This window comes from Thermobia domestica, chromosome 1 (genome assembly GCF_964235325.1).
Source record: "Thermobia domestica chromosome 1, izTheDome1.hap1.1, whole genome shotgun sequence".
NCBI lineage: Eukaryota > Metazoa > Arthropoda > Insecta > Zygentoma > Lepismatidae > Thermobia > Thermobia domestica.
The window spans coordinates 353,273,884-353,295,907 of NC_137454.1; positions in this window are offsets into that span (position 1 = coordinate 353,273,884).

The window sequence follows — 22,024 nt, forward strand, 5'->3', positions numbered from 1 at the left end:
TTACATTGTATTTCAGAGCACAGATTGGCATCCTCACTCATTTTTGCCCTCAAGAGGGCCGCCCTCACCCTCACTCACCCTCATTTCGGTAGATGAGGGTGAGGGTGTCTGAGGGTGTGTGAAAGAAGCTATTCAGGGTGAGGGTGTCTGAGGGTGAGGGTGAGGGAGTCGAGTGAGGGTGAGGGTGGCTGAGGGTGAGGGTGAGTGAGGGTGAGGGTGAAGGCGTCGATAGAGGATGAGGGTGTCTGAGGGTGAGGGTAAGGAAGTCGATTGAGGGTGAGTGTGGCTGAGGGCGAGTATGTTAAAATCGACTGAGGGTGAGGGTGGCTGAGGGTGAGGGTGAGGGAGCTAACTGAGGGTGAGGGTGGCTCAGTCTGAAAGTGATGAAGTCGATTGAGAGTGAGGGTGAATGAGGGTAATGATGGGGGAATTAAATGAGGGTGAAGGTCAGTGAGGGTTAGCGAAAGTGTCCATCACCAGAATGAATTTCTGAAGGATGTTTGCTTGAAAGTTGTTTGGGAAATGGTTGAAATAGCACTTTCCAGCGAACTTCAAATAGAGTAAGGGGCCGATGTAGCTCACTGGTAGAGAGTTCACCTCTGGTGCTTGAGGTCCCGAGTTCGATCCCAGCCTCCGCCAAGAAAACCTTGTGGTGGACAAACACCGTGTGCGTGGGTTTTCTCGGGGTTCTCCCGTTTACTCCCACTTTCTTCATTCTACCATTTCATTCATTACTCATCATCACCGTCTCCTTTAGCCTAATCGGCATAATCGTGGGACGTAAAACTCAACGATTTCATTTTCATTTCATTTTTCAAATAGAGTAGCAACCTGCTTGGCACAGAGTCACGTAATTATGTCAGAAAACATCAGCTGGTCCAGTGTACGAATTAATGAGGATGGTGAAAGGGATATTCCGTGTGACAAAAATTTAATACTCTCCCTGAAGAACGTTTTCATTTTTCCCCCTCTCTAGTATTTTTTTCGAGTGGTCATATAGCTAGAAAAGATAACATATTTTATGTAACCAAATAAAAACATAGCATTTATGTATGACTTAAAACAGGTTATAAACATGTTTGCAGTCGTTAGAATCACACACTTTTTTCTTGGAATAGTTTCTTACTCATGCGGAAGACACATTCTTTTTGTCAAGAGCAAACTATAGAGGCTCGAGAGGGGTGGAAAGGTCACGAAAATGTGTAATGCTTGGAAAAGCATTCCTTGTAAGACGTGTCAATGTCACAAGTTCTCATAACATTGGTTGTAACGGATGATCTATAATTTAATAGAATGACGTATTAGTTTCTACATGCCTGCTTAGCAGTGCATATATATATATATATATATATATATATATATATATATATCGTTTTCACCGCTGAACTTAAAATATTTTAAATTTAATTGATAAGTTTGAGATTTGATTGCCTGCTTAAATGCCATTACACATTATGTTTTGCCACTCCCATATGGAAACATAATTAGTGGTTAGTGCAACTTTAATTAATACAAATTTAAACTACGGTTACTTATTTTCTAACCTTCCTCATCGCTAGTCTAGTGGTTAGCGTGTGCACCAGTGATGCACAGTGTCACGGGTTCAATTCTCGGTGAGCGAACAGAAGGACTTAAATTTACCTTTATTGATTTGCATTAGTCGCCCGTCTCCCTTAGCATAAAGGGCATAGCCGTGGAACGTTAAACTAATCATTCTAATTTCGTGCGGAGTGTGTGACATTTGAGGCTGGCTTTGGAAATAGAAATGTTTTTTCCATAGATTTTCATGAGTGGTGTTTGAGGCTGGCATTTGTATTTGTTGCTTTAGTAACAAATTCCATGGCATCTTTTTTTTAAAAAAAAAAAAAGAAATAGAGTAAGCAAACCTCTTGAATTTACAAGGTAGGAAATTTATATAGTCTTTTTTCGAAAGCTACTCTGAAACAACGGTGTGTCGGTTCCCACAGCTCGATTTTGGTGTTGTTTGTCAGAATATTTTTATTCAGAATATATCAGTTCCTATTCCAGTAAAGATTAGCACATATCTGACGAAACAGCTAAATGTTGCCGGGAACTTATATTCGTATTGATCCTTTGCAAAAAAGTGGCGAGTGTTCTCGCCTTCGGGACGAGATAAGTCTCATACAATCTCGCTGCTGAAAAAATATTTAGCTCCAAATGAACACGAAACATCCTAAATTTTACGATAGCTTCTCTTTTATATTAACTCATTTTATATAGTGTATTTTTATATACAAAGTAATGTATAGATGAATCGAAAAGTAGAACCACATTATGCTTATCATTCTCAAATGTATTACACATAACTTCTAGACTCAATGTGCTGGTATGACGTAAATTTCATACTCACAAACATCTTTCTTGAACTTTCATTAACTTTAATATTTGTTCTTTTAGCAAAATACAGGTTATAAAATTGTAAATCAACTGTTGTAAAAGCTCCTATAATTTGGGATGATCGTCCCTGTTCGAGTTAGTTTGTTAAATAAATAAAACAAAATAAAAATATAATCAACTCGCCCTTTCAAATTTTCTATTCTCATATTCGGATTTAATAAAGAATTTTTTATATTTAACGTATTCTAGCATGACTATGTGTTCTCAAGCACATAATCAAAAGTAGAGGCTGCTCTTGAGGGAAGTCACACTGTTAAAAGAATTAGTTTTTTTGTCTCAAAATAAGGGAAAGAAGATAATCTGATCCAGTCAAAAGGTGCAGGGTACGATTCGGAACAATATTGCGGAGTCTCAGGTTCCCAAATCACTTGCATATATAAGGAAGGCTTGGTGCAATATAGTGCGAAGCCACATATTGTTCTCAGAAGAAAATAAAAATTTCAACTGCACTACCATATTAATTAATGAAGGCAAGATCAGCACTTATGATATTTATTGGCATCTAGTCTTCTTTTTTTAAAACTTGTCAAAAGTAACGAGTCATATGATATCTAAGAATACTTTTTTTTTACAAATTTGGCTTAGGACATAGGTTGTCCAAACTTTCGAGCAAGTCACTGAGCTCGGGCTCAATAATTAAGTGCGAGCCCGAATCCTAATAAAATAAGTCAGAGCAAGCCGAAATGAGTGCGAGCATAACTGCTAACCGAAGTGAGCCCGAGCGAGCCCAATATAAAATGACAATCTATTTAATATTATATATATATATATATAATATACCGAAGATATAATGTATTCCTATGTATATTATAATATATAAATTTCAATCACTTGAATGAGAATCGTATTTAACCTTACTTATTGTTTATTAAATACATGAAGGTAACTGTATGAGGGAGTCGATTGAAGGTGAGAGTGGCTGAGGGTGTTCGATTGAGGGTGAGGAAGTCGATTGAAGGTCAGGGTCAGGGTGGGTGAGGGTGAGGGAGTCGATTGCGTCGGAAGTCGGGCGAGTAATCACACATACTATTAGTAATGTGTGATATTTATTCACTTGAAGAGTGTGTGACATTTGAGGCTGGTTTTGGAAATAGAAATGTCTTTCACGAGTGGTGTTTGAGGCTGGCATTTGTATTTTTTGTTTTAGTAACAAATTCCACGGCATCTTTTTTTTTCTTTTTACATAAACATCATAGAGTAGGGAAACCAGTTCAGTTTCCAAGGTAGGAAATGTATATACTAACAACTAATGAACCCGTGCGTTCATAGAAATATCTAGCGAAATAGGTATTATTTTAATTGTAGGTTTTATAAATCCCAACAAACAAGAGTACCACTTAAGTGTGTTGAATGTCGACAGCATCATGGTTTCTCAGCCCGTTAACTTGTATGAGGAAACATTCTATCTATTTGAAATAAACGAAAATTTTACTGATTTCTTCTTGAGATCTTTAAATGTATACTACGCAAAATGTTACCACTGTATGATGTAATTTTAATATTTATGAACAGGGACGTACGCAAGAATTTTTTTCAGTATGGTTCCAGAGCTTCTCGGGGGAGGGTTCAAACACAATTTCAAGCTAAATTATATTAAAAATTGTAAAATTGCCCCTATAATAAGACTAAATTTACAAAAAAGTCCGGATTTCGGGGGGTCCGGACCCCCAAGATCTCCTGCGTATCTCCCTGTTTATCAATAAAAATTAAAGCAACATAACATTATATATAAGAATACTTTTAAAGGAAGGGGCACCAAAATAGGCCAGAAGGAGAAATTAGTAAAATCAAAAAATTTAAATCACTAACTTTAAAAAAGAATACTTTCTCTAATAAAACAATGGGCTAGAAAAAAAAACAGAAAGTGGCAAGTGGACATCCTAGAAAACACACACACATACCCTTTCTTTTATTAAAGTCTTTTTTTCGAAAGCTACTCTGAACCAACGCTTTGTCGTTTGCCACAACTCGAGTTTGGTGTTGAGATGATGATGATGATTTTGAGTTTTACGTCCCGTTCAGCAGCTAGGCTATATGAGACGTGGACCTACTGATTAACGTGGAATCCGAACCACATGAGCTCCCGCCGGGAATCGAACGCGGGTCTTCCACGCCAAAGGCGAGTACGCTAACCGCTTAGCTACGAAGAAGCTCGAGTTTGGTGTTGTTTACCACAATACTTTTATTGAGGATATATCAGTTCCTTTTCCAGTAAAGACTACCACATACCTGAAGAAACAGCTAAGTGTTCCCAGGCACATATATTTGTATTGATTCCTTGCGAATGGGTGGTGAGTGTTCTCGCCTTCAGGAGGAGAGAAGTTCCATACAATCTCGCTGCTGAAAAAAATGTTTAGCTCCAAACAAACACAAAACATCCTAAGTTACACGATAGCTTCGTAAATTGAAAATTGCCTTTCTCTTTTAACGGAGTCCTTTATATTAACTCATTTTATATAGTGTACTATTTTTCCGTTATATTATGCTACTTAAGAACCGGTTTTTATATACTTAAAGAAATGTACAGATGAATCGAAAACTAGAACCACACTATGCTTGTCATTCTCAAATGTATCACACATAATTTCTAGACTCAATGTGGTGTTATGACGTAAATTTCATACTCACAAACATCTTACTTGAGCTTTCATTCACTATAATTGGTGTTGTTTTAGCAAAATACAGATTATAATCAACTCGCCCTTTTAAATTTTCTATTATTAAATTTTGATTTAATAAAGAAATGTTTATATTGAATGTGTTCTAGCAGGACAATATGTTCCCAAGCACAAAATTAAAACTAGAGGCTGCTCTTGAGGGAAGTCACACTGTTAAAAAAATTAGTTTTGTTGCTTCAAAGTAAGGAAAAGAAGGTAATCTGATCCAGTTAGCAAGTGCGGGGCATAATTGGGAACACTATTGCGGAGTCCCAGATTCCCGGTGCAATATAGCGCGAGCCAATTATTGTTCCCAGAAAAAAAGAAAAATTTCAACTCCACTAACATAACAATTAATAAAATAGAGCTCATCCGTGGCTAAGCGGTTAGCGTACGCGCGTCTGGCGTGGGAGTCTCGGGTTCGATTCCCGGCGGGAGCTCATGTGGTTACGATTTCCACGTTAATCAGTAGGTCCACGTCTCATATAGCCTTGCTGCTGAAAGGGACGCTAAACCAAAATCATCTCAACAATTAATAAAGGGGAGAACAGCAGTTATGATATTTATTGGCATCAAAAAAAAAAAAAAAAAAAAAAAAAAGAGAGAGAAATATTCAAAGGTGCACACAAACTTGATGCAAAATTTTAATGTTGATATTTTGAAAACTAAGGGTGTTTTTTTATTTACCTCACCCCTCCGCCCCGACTTGGCACTGGCAAGTTTACCATCCGGTTCCGAAACGCATCTGGGGTGCTCTTTGGTCCATGCTTGACTTGACCAATAAAAAAAAAACGGGTTCAGTACGTGTTATATGAGCTTAATAAGCGTTTAAACACAGCACTATTCCATGGTACCGATTCATATCATAAATTCCCAAAGGGTTAAACACTACTAAGCAAATACCTGTATTTTCGAATTGACGGCTGTATCGAAATGATTAAAGATTGGCGTGACATGCTTATACGCTACAAGTCTTTCCTGACTTTTGTTTTCTACCTCTTCCTGTGATTTTCTTCAATATTCTTTTTTATCTGAAAGAATATGAAATAACGAAGAAATATGCTTACTTTTACCCCGTCCCTTTTTATCTTCAGTAAGTTGAGGAAAGACTACTACTAGTACTAGCTGCTGAGTATTTATCGAAATCAATCGCTCCTTTCTTTGATGTCAACTGCGGCTACAAATGAACAGAACTAATCCGAGGTTCGCTGTTTTATTCGGTGGTATTCGGAACGACGGTGAATGCTTCAAACTAGACCCGCGTTTCCCAACCGGTGTGCCGCGGCACACTGTTGTGCCGTGAATGGGCCGCTGGTGTGCCTCGAGCAATCGAAACAATTATTAATTTTATAGCAATAAAATTGCAAAAGGTAGGGAAAAATGTATATTTGTATTTCACATTACTATGAAACTCTACTGTGAATCTACAATTTTAAGTTTCATACCGGGTTACTGTTCTGTACATTTCTAATGTTGAAAAAAATGGTTATCATTGTTATGACCATTACTGCTTCTTTATTGTTGCAGACTATTTCCTAACATAAAAATGTAAAATATCATTCAATCCTTTCGACAAAGTACCTACATTTGTGTTTTAAAAGTAAATGAGATTTGTTTGTTCGTTCGTTAGTGATCTTCCTTCTTAGTAAAAGGTTGGATACAGTGTTTAAAAAGAAAGCGTATTTTTAAAAACTTGAGTCTAATATTTCATCGCAATTGTTTTCTATTTTTAAATTAGAATGAAAAATAAGCATAATGATTTACCACGGGAAAAAAAACAATCTTCGATCGATCTTTCTTCTCTGTGAGTAGGAGACCAACAACCACAGAAAAAAATACCAGTTTTATATTTACAAGTAATAATATCTATAAGTGTGCCGCGAGAATCCAAGTAACACCCGTAGTGTGCCGCAAGTTGAAAAAGGTTGGGAAACGCTGAACTAGACCAACGATAGGTCAGATGTTTTATTTTTGTGGAGGCAAAAGATTTCTTGGCGCAAATACATTCATTTAATTTCCTCTTAACTCTTAAAGTAAAGACCACATTTTTTTCGGAACCTCCTTCCCCGTTAAGAAAGGAACTTTTTCTATTCCATATTGCCTTGCTCAAATTGTATCCAATCGACAGACTTTGAATTGAATTTGGAATTTGGAAGGTAGGAACAACGCATGTGACATCTTGAGGAAAAATCACTGCATATTCAGAGCGCTGCTTTCCATTATAGAAGAGATTCTGAGAAAATTTGATTCCCACATCCCGAAAACGCAAACATTTTAAAAGAATTTAGACATCATTCGCCTCTGTTTAGTGACGACCAGCTGTTTAGTGAGATATTTTTGTTTTGAAAATTTCGTAAAAAGCAGTTGTTATTTGTTCGAATGAAGTGAGTATACTATTGATCGAATGTAGCGTATATCGGTGTACTTCCTAAATTTTATGTGGCTATACGATAGTTTCCAAAAATTAGAGATGGTTATACGCCGTATACCCGCGTATACCCTCCATTACATCTTTGAAACTAATACGCTCATTTATCCTCAAAGTTGAGTTTTTAATAAATCCTACGGTCTACTACAACGAATCTTTCTTGACACGTAACATTCCCCACACCGAGTTTTCCGTACACCGAAGTTTCCTGCTCGATATATATAAGGAAGGCATGGTGCAATATGATGCGAAGCCACATATTGTTCCCAGAAAAAAAGGAAAAATTTCAACTGTACTGCCATACTAATTAATGAAGGAAAGAACAGCACTTATGGTATTTATTGGCATCTTGTCTCCTTTTTTTAAAACTTGTGAACAGCAACGGGTCATATGATATCCAAAAATCCTAAAAATAGTAAAATCTGTTTTTCTTCTTTTTACTTTACTTGAATGAAAATGATATTTACCCTTGCTTATTGTTCAGTAAGTACATGTAGAGTGATAACTGTGAGTGTAAGGGAGTCGATTGATGGTGAAGGTGGCTGAGGGTGACCAGAGTGATTGAGAGTGAGGGTGGTTGAGGGTAAATGTGAGGGAGTCGATTCAGGGTAAGGGTGAGTGAGGGTTAGCAAAAATGCCCATCTCTGGTATGGACCATGATCCTGAGATAAATAGTCACGACGAAATAGTTGCTTGACTGAAAATTTAAAATTTACCTTAAAAAGCGTAAGTCTAAAACGGTTTAATAGAAAATATGTATTATGCAGTACTTCGACAAAGCTGCTGCAATTGAGTATCTTAATATATTTAACGGCAATAATGTATTTTGAACTGTGTACAATACAAAATAATGTATACCCATGCAGTGTGTACTCTATATCATTTCATTGTAAATTAATAATATTAAAAAAAATCACTAGTGCGTTTGTTTGGCATGCTGTTTTCTATGACATGTTGAGATTTGCCACCACGATAGATTTTTGAGAGCGTTTAGAGGTTCAGACCCTCTGTAGCAACGGCGCTGATTATTATTAGTTATTAATCTCATTGTTATAACATAGTTTGTTGTAACATATCTGTATTATTTACTGTGAGTTTATGTCCGGTTAGCTTTTGTCCGCTTCTGCATCAATATAGGTGAGCTTATGTCCGCCACTACACGCAAGAACCACGTCAGGATGGAAAACTTGCTAACTTAATTTCAAATATGTATATGTTAATAGTAAAAGATCACTTTGGAAAAACTGGAAAAGAACGGATCCTTATCAACTCTCCCTTCCAGATGTTGGTATGCAAGGAACAAGTCTCAATAATTCGCCTGGGGCGAATTCCAAGGCAGGAGTCTCTTTAAGAAAACACGAACTTTAGTGAATGCGCAGCTGGTGACAAAAACACAGCCTCATAGCTGCCCTCCCGAAGTCTCCTAATCTTCCTCGTATTGTTGATAGAACTAGAGCGAAAGGCAAGAATTGATCCGTCCCCCAGCACTCAACCATGCGTCAATCTGCAAGAAATCTTTGGTAACAAATTTCCAAGAAAAAGTGATGTACCGTACTTGCCAAAAGGAAACATCCCAGCGGAAACAAATAAATACGGTGGTCTCGGTATTGAGGACAATACAAAGATTGGAAGCGGAAAAACTGGTAGGTTGTCTTCAATTGATCAAAGTGATTTATTCAAAACAACTGGGCATTCACAAAAGTGCATTTGCACATAAAACCAGGGAGTAATCTACACCCCCCAATACCCCCTAACACCCCTAAAAAATTTCTTTACACACACCCCTGGATGGAAAAGGAATACTTCTTATATATAGGTTATTTATTACATCAAGTTAAAAAAGGTTTAGCGTTTAGGAAAGAAGGCAACATTTTTATTTATTTATTTCACTTCAAAATACGAAGCGACCTCGTTTTCATGTACGGCTTCGAGAACCACATGCCCTCATTGTTTCGGGCGGTGTTCCGATCAAAAGAATTAACAAAACAGACCCACTCATACCTACCCTCCTCGACTCCGCTGTCGTTTCCTAGAAAAGAGATTGATGGACAGATGCAGATGACTGAAATTGGCAAGTCTTGAGCGGTCATTCACCTACCTCCTCCTCAATAAGGAAAAATGTGACAATACAGTAATAAGTCTATTTCAGAATAAGTTGGTAAGTGCTACTCTGCAACAGGCTCGCAATCAGAGGGTCTAGGGAGGGCCTGGCCTTCCCTAAACTTTTCATGTCCCCTCCAGACCTCAATGCAAAATGCACAATTTAAATATTTGTAAGATAATTTTTAATGACTTGGTCCCTTCTAACATATTCATGGCAGCCCAAAGCTCTGTGGATGGTTTCGAGCCTCTTCTGCAAGTGGTGTATCAACGGACGGACGTTAGAAGGGTGTAGTCAAAACGTTTTTAGAAACGAAGAGATCGATCGAAGAAAGAATCATATATATTTTAAAATGAGTCTAATGTTATGCAGGAACGCATTTGACGCTAGCTTAATTTTTTGTAAAGTATATTTTTATTCACGTAAATGTCATTATCGTGTTGTCTTGTTGTCATGTTGTTAACTACTTTTTAAATAATATTTGTATTTATTTTGTGATAACTTATTTATTTAAAAAGTAGTTGACAAAGAACTAAGACAACATGTAACTCTCCAACAAATAGTAAATAAATAAATAAATAAAAATAAAAATAATAAATAAATCTTGGCTGAAAGAAAAAAAATTGTATCTACCCAGAAATAAATAAATAAAAGAAAATGTAATTACGCATCTGACTTATGTATTGTATGACGTTCACCTTCCCTTGATTGAAGTGTGCCCAAATGCATTGCAAGTTTAACCAGTCACAGACCTGTTTGGGCCCCCACAGAAGTGCGCCTGGCAACCCGCAAAACATTCGTGCACTCCACTATCATGTGAGAACGCTGAACTCAAACGGGGTAATGTGTGAAATATTTCTCTGATTCTGCACAACGACCGAAAGAAAGAAAAAAAAATAAATTTTGAAAAGGTTGTTATGTCTACTTTTGGGTTCCCCTCAAACGCTATCTGTACCGTTTCACTTTCAGTTGATCTTTCACTATAATTATTACAGACCGTTGTTACTGAATCTACCCTTGTACCATTTGAACGTACCTAAAATTCCCTAAACTACTGGGTATTCTCTGTATTTATTCGAAATGAAAATATTAGGTTTCAAATTTTATCCATTTAATTCGTATCTTAAGAAAATTTTAATTTAAAAAAACTGTAATGTGTACAGTTATGCTACATTTCTTTTGTTCAGCTGCACGCATGTTCACCTTCTCTATCTGTATTACATTTACTATATTGAACGTTATTACATGTTCTTTACCACAAAATTAAAAAAAAAAATCATCTTTACAAAAGTTCGCTTTCAAATCTTAAAAAAAAATCCAAATTGTTACTACATCGTCCCGGTTACTTATTAGAATCATTATGAATCACAGCATTCAGTTTATATTTTATATATACTACAGGGAATTAAACATCCTGCCCCTTCAGGTTTCGTGTGTGCTATACTACTTATTTTGTCATAAATTATTCATTACAAATTACTCAAGCAGGAATACTCAACTGCTATCACAACATTCATTAAATTTGCACACATCAACATTACATTCTTACCCTAACTTAACCTAAACTTAACCTACGCACAAGTACATACATAAACAAAACACAAAATATCACACTATATAGATATATACGCACACATTAAGTATAGGGACGTGCCAGAAAGCGAAAACGGATATCTTTAATTTCCATCATTTTATGTCTAATTGTAGCGTAAAATAAAGCTTTCAAGGTGAACAGCCAACTGATTGTTTTGAAATAAAAGTATCGAAGACGGGATACGAACTTCGTACCATCAGTGACGTGGTGCAGCTGTACACACAATAAATTTTCCCATTTCTTTCGAGAGCGTATAAAATAGTACTACAATGTAGATACTTCAGAACGCGTTACTACCGAATTCTCAAATTTTTCCTTGTATGAATCATTGCGGTACTACCTAATTAATTTGGTACAGGATTATATTAAGTAAATTTTGTTATGCAAGCCTAAATAGATATCGAAATTTCTATGGATTTAGTTACCTTCTACATTGCATACGAAAATAAGAGACTGTATGTTATGTACATTTTCGATAACCCCCCCTTTTCCAAAGAGAAACTGTTTGCCTACATGTGAATGATCGAAAAGTAGCTCTGTAGGGAACGGGGTTCTTTACTCGAACATATTGTAAATGGATGTCATTTTAAAACCAAATGCACTACACCAAACACGATTCTTTAACTCAACTTATGAAGTTGGAGAAACTTACATCCGTCACAATCCTGCCTTTCTATCTCCGACACAAAGTTTATACTTACAGTACCAAAATCCAGATTTTTGGATGAAGGGGTCCGTAGATCTTTAACTTACTTGAGGTACATTGCTTCAACTCTCGCGCTATGCAGATCAGTTTCAAAGGACGAACGAATCATTAATTTCACTCCAATTTCTAAGCATAATTTTTTATGTATCACAGCTTCATGTCCAGTTTTACTTCCCAATTTCCCACAAACTTTGCCACTCTTATCCTTAAGAGCTTTCAGCAATCAAAAAATTTATGTACGAAACCATCCTACAAATCACTTTACGCCATGTTGCGTAATACATTGCAGTACACTTTTCAATTTTGTTTCTTTTCGTTCCGTCACTAGGCTTTCCCTTTTTTAGATTTTTTTATAACCAACTTGAACGTTCACCACTTTGGCTCCCTTTCAAAACTAATTTTCCACTTAAAATAATCCAAAATCTTTGTATTCCGCCGAAAATTATTCACAATCACAAAATCCGTACCATCCACTATGGATGCTACTCTTCAAGGCGTCTGTCTCACAAAGATGATTACGGGGATTGGCTGATAAATCTCGACAACAATAGGATGAACAAATCGTGATTTAAGATGAAAATACCGACCAATTAACTTTTGACACCTGATAATTCTTCGTTTACGTCAGATGATGCATGTAGAAGAAAGTAATGTTCGATTTAAAGGACTTTTTAAGAATTTATGTTAAGATGGCCGAAAATATAGAAACCAGAAATTATTAAAATTTACGTAGAAAATTATGAAACTTTTATAGATGACTCCTAACTTCAGAATTCGATAGGAAAATGTTCTGAAGACATGAAAAACACTAAAATATGAAGTTTTTTTTTACCACAAAAATCATAAAACACAAGAAAATATACAAAATGACACAAAAATCAATATACTACAATTCTACGAACTACACTAACCTAACCAAGACACCATTTTTCCTAATGACACGAAATACGACCTAAAAATAAGATTTTATACCATGAAATACATATCTATCTACAATATCTAATTTATCAATATATATAGGGTGTTCCAAATTTTTCCGTCACATGATACCTATCATCTTGGGAGGTATCAAACATGATAAGTAATCAACTACCATTGAGTTCATTTTTTTAGTCGCTGCCTTAACCTAGATTTTTGCGTAATTCAAATTCCCGACATGTAGTAATTTCTATGAATGGCAACACTGATCATTCTTCCAATTCGTGTTCTCGGGTGTAGAATAACATTATCTATTATTGTGGTAAGTTACATTTCATTATCTCTTTTCACTTATGAAAAACGGGCAAAAGAAAAATTGTTAGCTTTTCAAAAATATTTAGTAGTCTGCCCCCTTAATTTTGAAACGAAATGCACAATCATTGTGATCGCATTAAATTTGTTCAACATAATTCAAACCATTTTCGAGAGAAATATCTGTGAATAAACGTTTACAGTGGATGCATAAGTTACATTCGTTGAGCTTAATAAAGCTTAGTTGATTAAGTTGAACGAGGTTTATGAATGGAGAACCAATATTAAATTATAATCTGAATCAGATGACTTCCCACTGGTAATCACACCACTTCTTCTGAACAAGAAAAAATAATTTAGCTTGAAGATAAGTTTGTATTACTTAGAAGCATTGGTAGTTCTTATAAATTTATTATTAAATATTTAAGTTTGATATTTTACTTTTCTCTTAAGAAAAAATACATTGAATGTTATAAGAAAGAAGAGATTAGATAAACTTAAAACGATAATGAACAAGAAGTACCGGTACTTATAATTTTCTACATAATCATCTTTGTCTTTCGAGTGAAAATCATGGAAACTAGATCCTAAAATAAGTTTCTACTCCGGATTGAACTATGAGTTTGAAGTGACGCCTCTTACTGGGTCAAAGCACCTAATTTGGAAAGAAAATCTTTGACTTTTACGTCCACCGGATATGCCGGTTAGGCTAAAGAAGACGGTGATGATGAGAAATGAATGAAATGGTGGGATGAAGAAAGTGGGAGGAAACGGGAAAACCCCGAGAAAACCCACAAGCACGGTGTTTGTCCACCACAAAGTCCACATGTCGCGAGCTGGGTTCGAGTCGGGGACCCCAAGCACCGGAAGTGAATGACCTACCACTTAGCCACCACCCCCACCCAATTTGGACAGAGTTTTCCTATATATTGCTGTGGCATTTAATGATAAATATAACATGTTTCTGATTTCCGAAAAAGAGGATGCTCGAAAATAATATTTTTCAGTACAAAAAAGAAGATATGGCTTCATACCAGTAACTTTATCGAGTTTTGTGTAGTAGATATGATGGAAGTCAGAATCTAATCAGTATTTAGGAAATTTGAAGAAAATAACCATATTTAATACAAGTTGCCTTCTTTGAGATTTTCCCTCATGTGATGAGGAATAATTTTTAAAAACACCTAACTTTCACTCTGCTGCTGATTAGGAATCTTAAAACTAATCTGCCGTAAACATGTTAACATCGAGGAAAAAAAGAATTCAAACTTTTGGATAATAGTGAGTGTGCAAATGTGAAATATCTAATTTATCTATGAATGTACGAGATATTGAGTATGATACAAATAACCTATTTTAGTAGGATCAGTCTTTCTTCAAGAGAATTTGAAGGCGGCAACATCAAAATGTTAAGGGCTACACTGGGACACTATTTCCTAAAACAACGTTCACAAAAGTAACATATGTTCGCAATTTATAATTTATGGGACTTTGTCCCAACCCCACCCGCGAAGTATATCTGGAACACTGGAAGAAACACTGACGTTAGTAGCACTAGGAGTTCAGGAAACATACAGGAAGAACTAACAAACTTATTCCGCTCTGATACACCACCATGTAGATAAAGAGGCTGGAATTGCAAAGAAAAATATGAGTTCCATAGTTTTGAATGCGCTACCGGTTTCTAAATTAAAAACCGATGAGTAAGAATTCGTAGTCATTCCCCACGCCCACTACTATTTACTGAAATCATTGGCTAATCCACGCTTAATATTACCATGAATATGTTCAGATAAAATTTGAATGGAGATTCCTTTACATCTTTCGATTTCGTTTCGAAAATTTTGTAGAAGTCTCGTCTTGTCTTGTCTCGATTCTCAAGGACCCACTTCCCGTCTCGATCTGTAAATTTAAGTACAAAATGTATTCCCTCATTTAGAAGTTCTCAGATTTGTTCTACGTCACGGGAAATCTAAGAAGGGTATAATCTAACAACATTTAAACCATATTACTTATTGGAGTATATTGTGTAATGATTGGAGTATCTTGAAACGTTCATAAATGCGTTACTCTTCATTGCGGTCGTATAATTACTTTTATAATTTATAGGTTTTATATACGGATCGTTTAGCACTGAAATGATGTTTGAAATCTAAGATTTGGGTGAATTAGTGTTGCTCACAAGACTCGAAAAAATTCTCGTCTCGTAATGCAAATTATAGGAGTGATAATGGTGACGAGGTTCAGAAAGCGTTGTTTTCGACAGTAACTTTTAACATATTGTTTCTTATAATTATTAACATATAAGGAGATATATAAGATTTATATAAGGAATTGAGTTAATTATTTGCACGAAATTAGTTTAGTGAATTTCGTTACAATTTCCAGCAAAAATACCCTTTGTAATAGGTCTATGTGGTATATATTTCCTATGTGGAAAAATCTTTTACCCACTTTTTAAAGTTTGAAGACAAATGTCACTTTTGTGTAGAAGTTATTATTTTTACGCATCACAGAAGACACCTGCACTAAATTCAAAGAAATTTCTGCGTCATTACAGGACGAAGGGTTATTCGTCCCCCCCCCACTGGCGACAACATTTTGCGGCAGCTTCAGATAATAATCGGAGAAATGTTTCACTGCCACCCTCCCAGAAGCCCGTCCTGGATTCCAGTCATATATTACCTGTAGGCGTTATAGCTGCAGAGAAAAGCTTTTCATTCAAACGGTTTTTCCAAGAAATGCTTACGCTTCATGAGTGGGTGATATTGTTTAAACCTTTCCGGATCCTGGCTTTTTGCGCTATTTTTTAGACTTTCAGTCAAGCAGCTACTATATAGTCACTATTTATCCTAGGATCATGGTTCATACCTCATTCTCTTCAGAATAGAGCTGGCTTTCAAATGGTACCACTTGCATGCTCATACCATATACCAGAAGCGGGAAAAATGTCAAAGTAAAAGTTTCGGAGGGATTTTTTTTCTCTCGAACTTTGGCCCCCCCTGGAGCCCCCCTGTGTCACTGTAGTCATTTAAAAAAATCTGAGAAATAGTACATTGTATACTGAATGGGTGTGCTAAATTTCAAGTTTCTATCTTGAATAGTAAGGGAGGGAGAAATTTTATCAAAATTTCACACCATGCCCCAAATTACCACAAAACACTATGATCTCAGGGAAAAAAATTCCTGAGACATCCCTAATTACCCTAGGATCATGTGTCGCCCATATTCTCTTCTGAATAGAACTGTCTTTCAGGCGGTACAATTCACATGTCTCCATCATGTATCTAAGGCGGGAAATTGCAGAAAAAAGGGATTTTTTGGTCTAAATTTCCTTTTTTCAACTTTTAGCCCCTCTGGACCCTCCTGTTTTAACACAGAAATCTGAAAGAAAATCTGTCAAAATACTACTCGGTGGGCTGAATGTTTGTGCAAAATTTCAATCTTCTACGTCGAAAAATAAGCCCGCCAAAAAATATTGAACATAGGCTTAGAAAATGAGAAAAGCAATTTTTGACTTATGACGTCATCACCTCCTATGTCTGGACGCAGGATGGTCTGAAAACATACGGTCTTCTACAAGGTCTCTGGACTTGGAAAATAACAAAAAAAAAAGGGACAAAAAAGCTGAAATAGAAGAGAAATAACGCAATGTACCATGAAAAACGCGTATGGTACAAAACTGTACCATAGGATCCCCAAAGGGTTAAAACGGATCATCCATCACCGTAAGACTTGGATACTTTGCACCAGGTGTAAGGAATTTTAAAGAAAATCGCACGTAACTTATAAACGTAAAGATTTAAAACATTGTATTTTAAACATATAGTAGTTAGATATATAAGGAAAACATTCATGCAAGTGCATTAGTGAACATTCAGTATGACCGTGATTATTGGAATATAAACTTTGGTGCAAAGTAACCCTATAGGTAAGGATATTTTGCAACACATACAAAAAAAGAAAAAGAAAAAGAAAAAAGAAAAAAGAAAAGAAAAGAAAAAGAAAAACTTAAAACATACAAACATAATGTTTCTTTGCAATGTTTTCCCTTCAATATTTATACATTTGACTTCCTACACAAAATTGCACGCAATCTACAAATATTGATATTAGAATTTTTTGCTGGTATCAGTACTTTCTATAAATTATCGATATTTATAAAGAAAAGTATGTATTTTCTAGTACCGGCACAGGAACCACATTCTGATAGTTTACCATATATCCCACAAGAATGTCAACTGAGGAATGAAAAAAAAATCCCCGTGAACTTATTTTCCTTGGTTGCTCTTTATGTCCAAGAATATAATCTCAACCGTAATCATTGGAAGATTTACGGGGTTTGGAGCTTTCAGGCTGAAGCCCACCCAAATAGTAAGATTTCTTTCTTTCTTTCTTTCTTTTTTTAATTTACCAAAATTTAGAAGAAAGGAGATGCCAGTAGTAATAATTTCCTATTTAAGGGGTTATTTTGGGCCGGTGCAAAGTAACCCCCGAAGAGAGACTAAAACCACCTACTCCCAGCTATTTTTTTCTATGTAAACTTCGAGTATTTCTTGCGAAGATTGTCCGCCAAAATACATCTCCAGGAGGAAAATACAGAATATTATACATTTACAAGTATAAAAATTACATATGGTACTTAGTCTTGTTGCATTGTATATTCTGAAAAAAAGAAAATTAAATCTTTGAATTTTATACTTTATAGTGTGTACTGTGTAGGCTAGATAAAGAAGACAGCGATGATGATAATGAACAAAGTGGTAGAATAAAAAAGTAATAGGAGGAAATGGGGCAATCCGAGAAAACTCACGCATACAGTGTTTGTCAACCACAAAACCCATTTGGCACGAACTGGGATTGAACCAGATACCCCACTCACAAGAGATGAACCCTCTACTACTGAGTCACCGCGATCTAAATAAAGTTTTGATGTGGGTGTCGGACATTTTCGTCACCGGAAATTTCGCCACCGGAATTTTCGTCACTGTAATTTCATCACCGGTAATTTCGTCACCAAAATATTAGCATGTAGGTTATTTCGTCACCGGAAATTTTGACATAGTAATTTCGTCACCTGTAGTTTTGTCACCAAGATATTAGAATGTAGGAAATTTTGTCATGGTCATTTTTTCCTTGAATTAAGTAGAGACAAAGTAAACGACCAAAACAGCTAATTTTATCTTAATCAAACTTGGAAAACCATTCAGTTGTTATTCGACTCTGGAAAATCGAAGTTTCGGATACAAACAATAATAACAAGAATAAACAATAATAAAAAAACAAACAATAATAAAAGAACATAATGCCAGCTTCAGCAAATGTTAAAAGCACAGGCAAAATGGGCCGCTAATGGATTTATATATCACTATTTACAAATTTTAAATTTTTCAAAATTTCAGAACAGAAAATAGAAAAAAATATAACTTGTTACAATGCAATAAGTGTTTTACATGTTGATTTTCTACTATTCATAACATGATAGGAAACAACAAGCAAAAATTTTTCAAACATTTAGTTCCAGTGTTATACATGATGCAAAAAGACTGGAGCCGTTTCTGCACAATCTAAAAAAAAACTCTTCTAGTTTTCTTTTTTGGTGGTTGACCCACAGCATATTGATGCAGCACAGTTGAAACCATTTCTTCCACTTGTTGAATTAAGTACTATCAAAATAGTCCAGAAGTTCCAGCTCTTCCTCCGAAGCCTCTTGCATTCCTGATGCACATCTCCTGCGGGAAGAAATGCCAATCCGTTCTTTTTCTCGCAAAATAGACGAAAATTTTCATTGCTCTTGTACCGTACTGGAATCCAATCTCTTGGACCTTTCTCCACGTTGAGCGAGTCAGGTGAAAAAGGCAATGCTGTACACGAGTTGAGTTTCCGAATGTTCCTTTAACAGTCTGCATTTCCGCTATCTCGAAATCCATAACCATAGTTACAGGGTCCGAGTATTGACTAAATTCACTGCACTGATGAACCACCGCACGAAATAGTTCTTCATATGAATTTTGTGTCTTGCTCTGCATTAGGGCATACACCTAGTAAAGGAAGTCTCACCTCAAATAACATAGGGCCTGCGTGATTTTTTTTTAAAGGAGCCATTCAAAAGTTTCCGTCCACCATCCGTGTTTCACTTGTTAATAGTTCCATAAGGCTATATTTAAAGGAAACTGTTAGAAATATTTATATGTTTTTCTTCCTTTATATAAATTTGTTTTCTTTACATATATATCTAATAACAAATGGCCAATGTTTAATCAGAGTTGAAATAGCTCCTAAAAAAGATCACTCTTTACACATGACTCAGTTAACATGGAGGAAGGTCCAAGAGTTTGGGCTCTGAGAACGGTACAAGAAAATTTTCGTCTAGTTTGCGGGAAAATGAACGGATTGGCATACCTTCCCATATTTGTTTGCAATTTTCTGTTCTGAAATTTTGATATTGGCGAAACTTAATATTAGTAAATAGTGATATATAAAAACATTACTTCCCCCACCTTGCCTCTGCTTTTAACATTTGCTGAAGCTGGCACTATTTTCTTGTACTGGTGCTTGCTCCTGCGTCGAGTACCCGAAACTTAAATTTTGCAGAGTTCAACACCAACAGAATTGTTTTCCAAGTTTGATTAAAATAACGTAAGTTGTTTAGGTTACTTACTTTGATTCTACTTACAAGGAACCCTAGGTATCTATCAGAGCCAGATTTTCATGAAACTTTGTATATAGAGAGAGTACCTCGGAAAACTCGCACAGCCAAAAGTGTAGCTGCAGAGTCCAAGACGTTAGGACACTATGGCTAAAACTAATCATTGTAGCGACAAGAAATGAGCATACATGGATACGAGATGGTCGATATGATCTGTTAAAAGTTGTAAAAAGAATATCCGCCATCTTGAAAGAGGCCATTTTGAAACTGGTGCAATTGGTGTAAATGAGAAGAGGGTCATCCGATGCATTAATTTGAACGTAAAGAGACACAAAAATCTGTTGATGAAGTCTTTTGTGGGATTACATTATTCCTGTACTTTTGGTAGAGTGGTTTAGGTTCAAGATGAGCAAAGTGTATCTTATGACACTCGAGCAGATGCAGATTATGGAGCACTATGAGTGGGATCGGTGGAACTAGAAAACCGAGTGAAAAATAATTTCATCACTACATCATTTGTGTCACAGTCAACATGTAATTGGTCTGGATGTGCTGAAATGACTGGTTCAATCTTCATAATAATGTCATGCTTGACATTAACTTGTAACTTTTTATTAGACTTAAATTAATTCAAACAGAAATCAGAACGTCATATCAGTCCACCTATAGCGCTCCATACCCTACATGTGCTCGAGTGTCATGAGATTCACTTTGCTTATCTTGTACCCAAAACCACTCTACTAGAAACACAGGAATAATGTAAACCCACAACAGACTTCATCAACAGTTTTTTGTGGCTCTTTACGTTCAAATTAATGCATCTGATGACCCTCTTCTCATTTACACCAATTGCACCAGTTTCAACATGGCCTCTTTCAAGATGGCGGATATTCTTTTTACAACTTTTAACAGATCATTTCGACCATCTCGTATCCATGTATGCTAATTTCATGTCGCTACAATGATTTGTTTTAAAGAAAAACATGCATTTTCTCACCATGTCCTTAATATACTGACGTTCCACTTTTGATCTTTCTCGGGCCATAGTGTCCTAACGTCTTGGACTCTGCAGCTACAATTTTGGCCGTGCGAGTTTTCCGAGGTACTCTCTCTATATACAAAGTTTCATGAAAATCTGGCTCTGATAGATATCTAGGGTTGATTGTTCAAGAAAGGTGAAAAAATAGAATAAAATTTCCTATATGATATGTATTACTGTGTAAGAATTACTGGAAACTTTTATTTCTTATCTCAAATACAATATCTAAAATATGTAACTATTTATTTAATAATAATAATAATAATAATAATAATAATAATAATAATAATTATAATTATAATTATTATTATTATTATTATTAAATAAATAGTTACGTATTTTAGATATCATATTTGAGATAAGAGATAATATTTTGGTGACAAAATTACAGGTGACGAAATTACCGTGACGAACTTTCCGGTGACAAAATTACCGCCGCCCGTCGGACATAAGCAGAAAGGTAGTCTTATATTACAGGGGCGGACAAAAGCTCACCGATAGTAAACATAAGCTCCGTTCACGGACTTTTAACAAATTCACCGAATATTGAAATTTAGGCGTTAGCTACTTCCTAAGTGGAAAATGGAGCTACTATCTTATATCATTTATCTTGTGTAAAAAAAGAAAAAAAAAACATTTGGGAGTTGCGTTGTATTAAACTTGGACAGCCCTTGAGGAACTTGTAACAAAATACCCTGGATATTAAAATCTAGACATTGACTACAATTACAAATAGGCCTAATAATTCAGTAGAAAGCAGAGCTACTAATGTTGTATAGCAGTTATCATATATCCGAATAAAATAGGAATATTGCAAGTTTAATGTGTTAAGCATCGGCGACAGTAGGCGTAATTTTTGCCCTGGAAATTTTGGAACCAAATTTTTCTTATAGGCAGGCCCGTAGCCAAGGAAGGAGGACCCCCCTCTTCGAGACCAGAAATGAAAAAAAAATTAGGGAAGGATGAAAGAAAATGTAATGAGGAAAAGAAGGATCAGCGTAAAAAAAATAAACTATAGGTAGCTTTTGGTTACTCTTTCTTATGAGGAAATTTGTATTACTTGGAATACATGGTTGCGAGGTGAGCGATATATCCTGGATGAGTCAGGGAATTCGAAATTTCTAGAAAAGTTGCGGAATTTTCAGAATTTCTGCTACTAGTCAAGGAGATTTCAAGCTTCCGAAAGCATAGTGCTGTTGTGT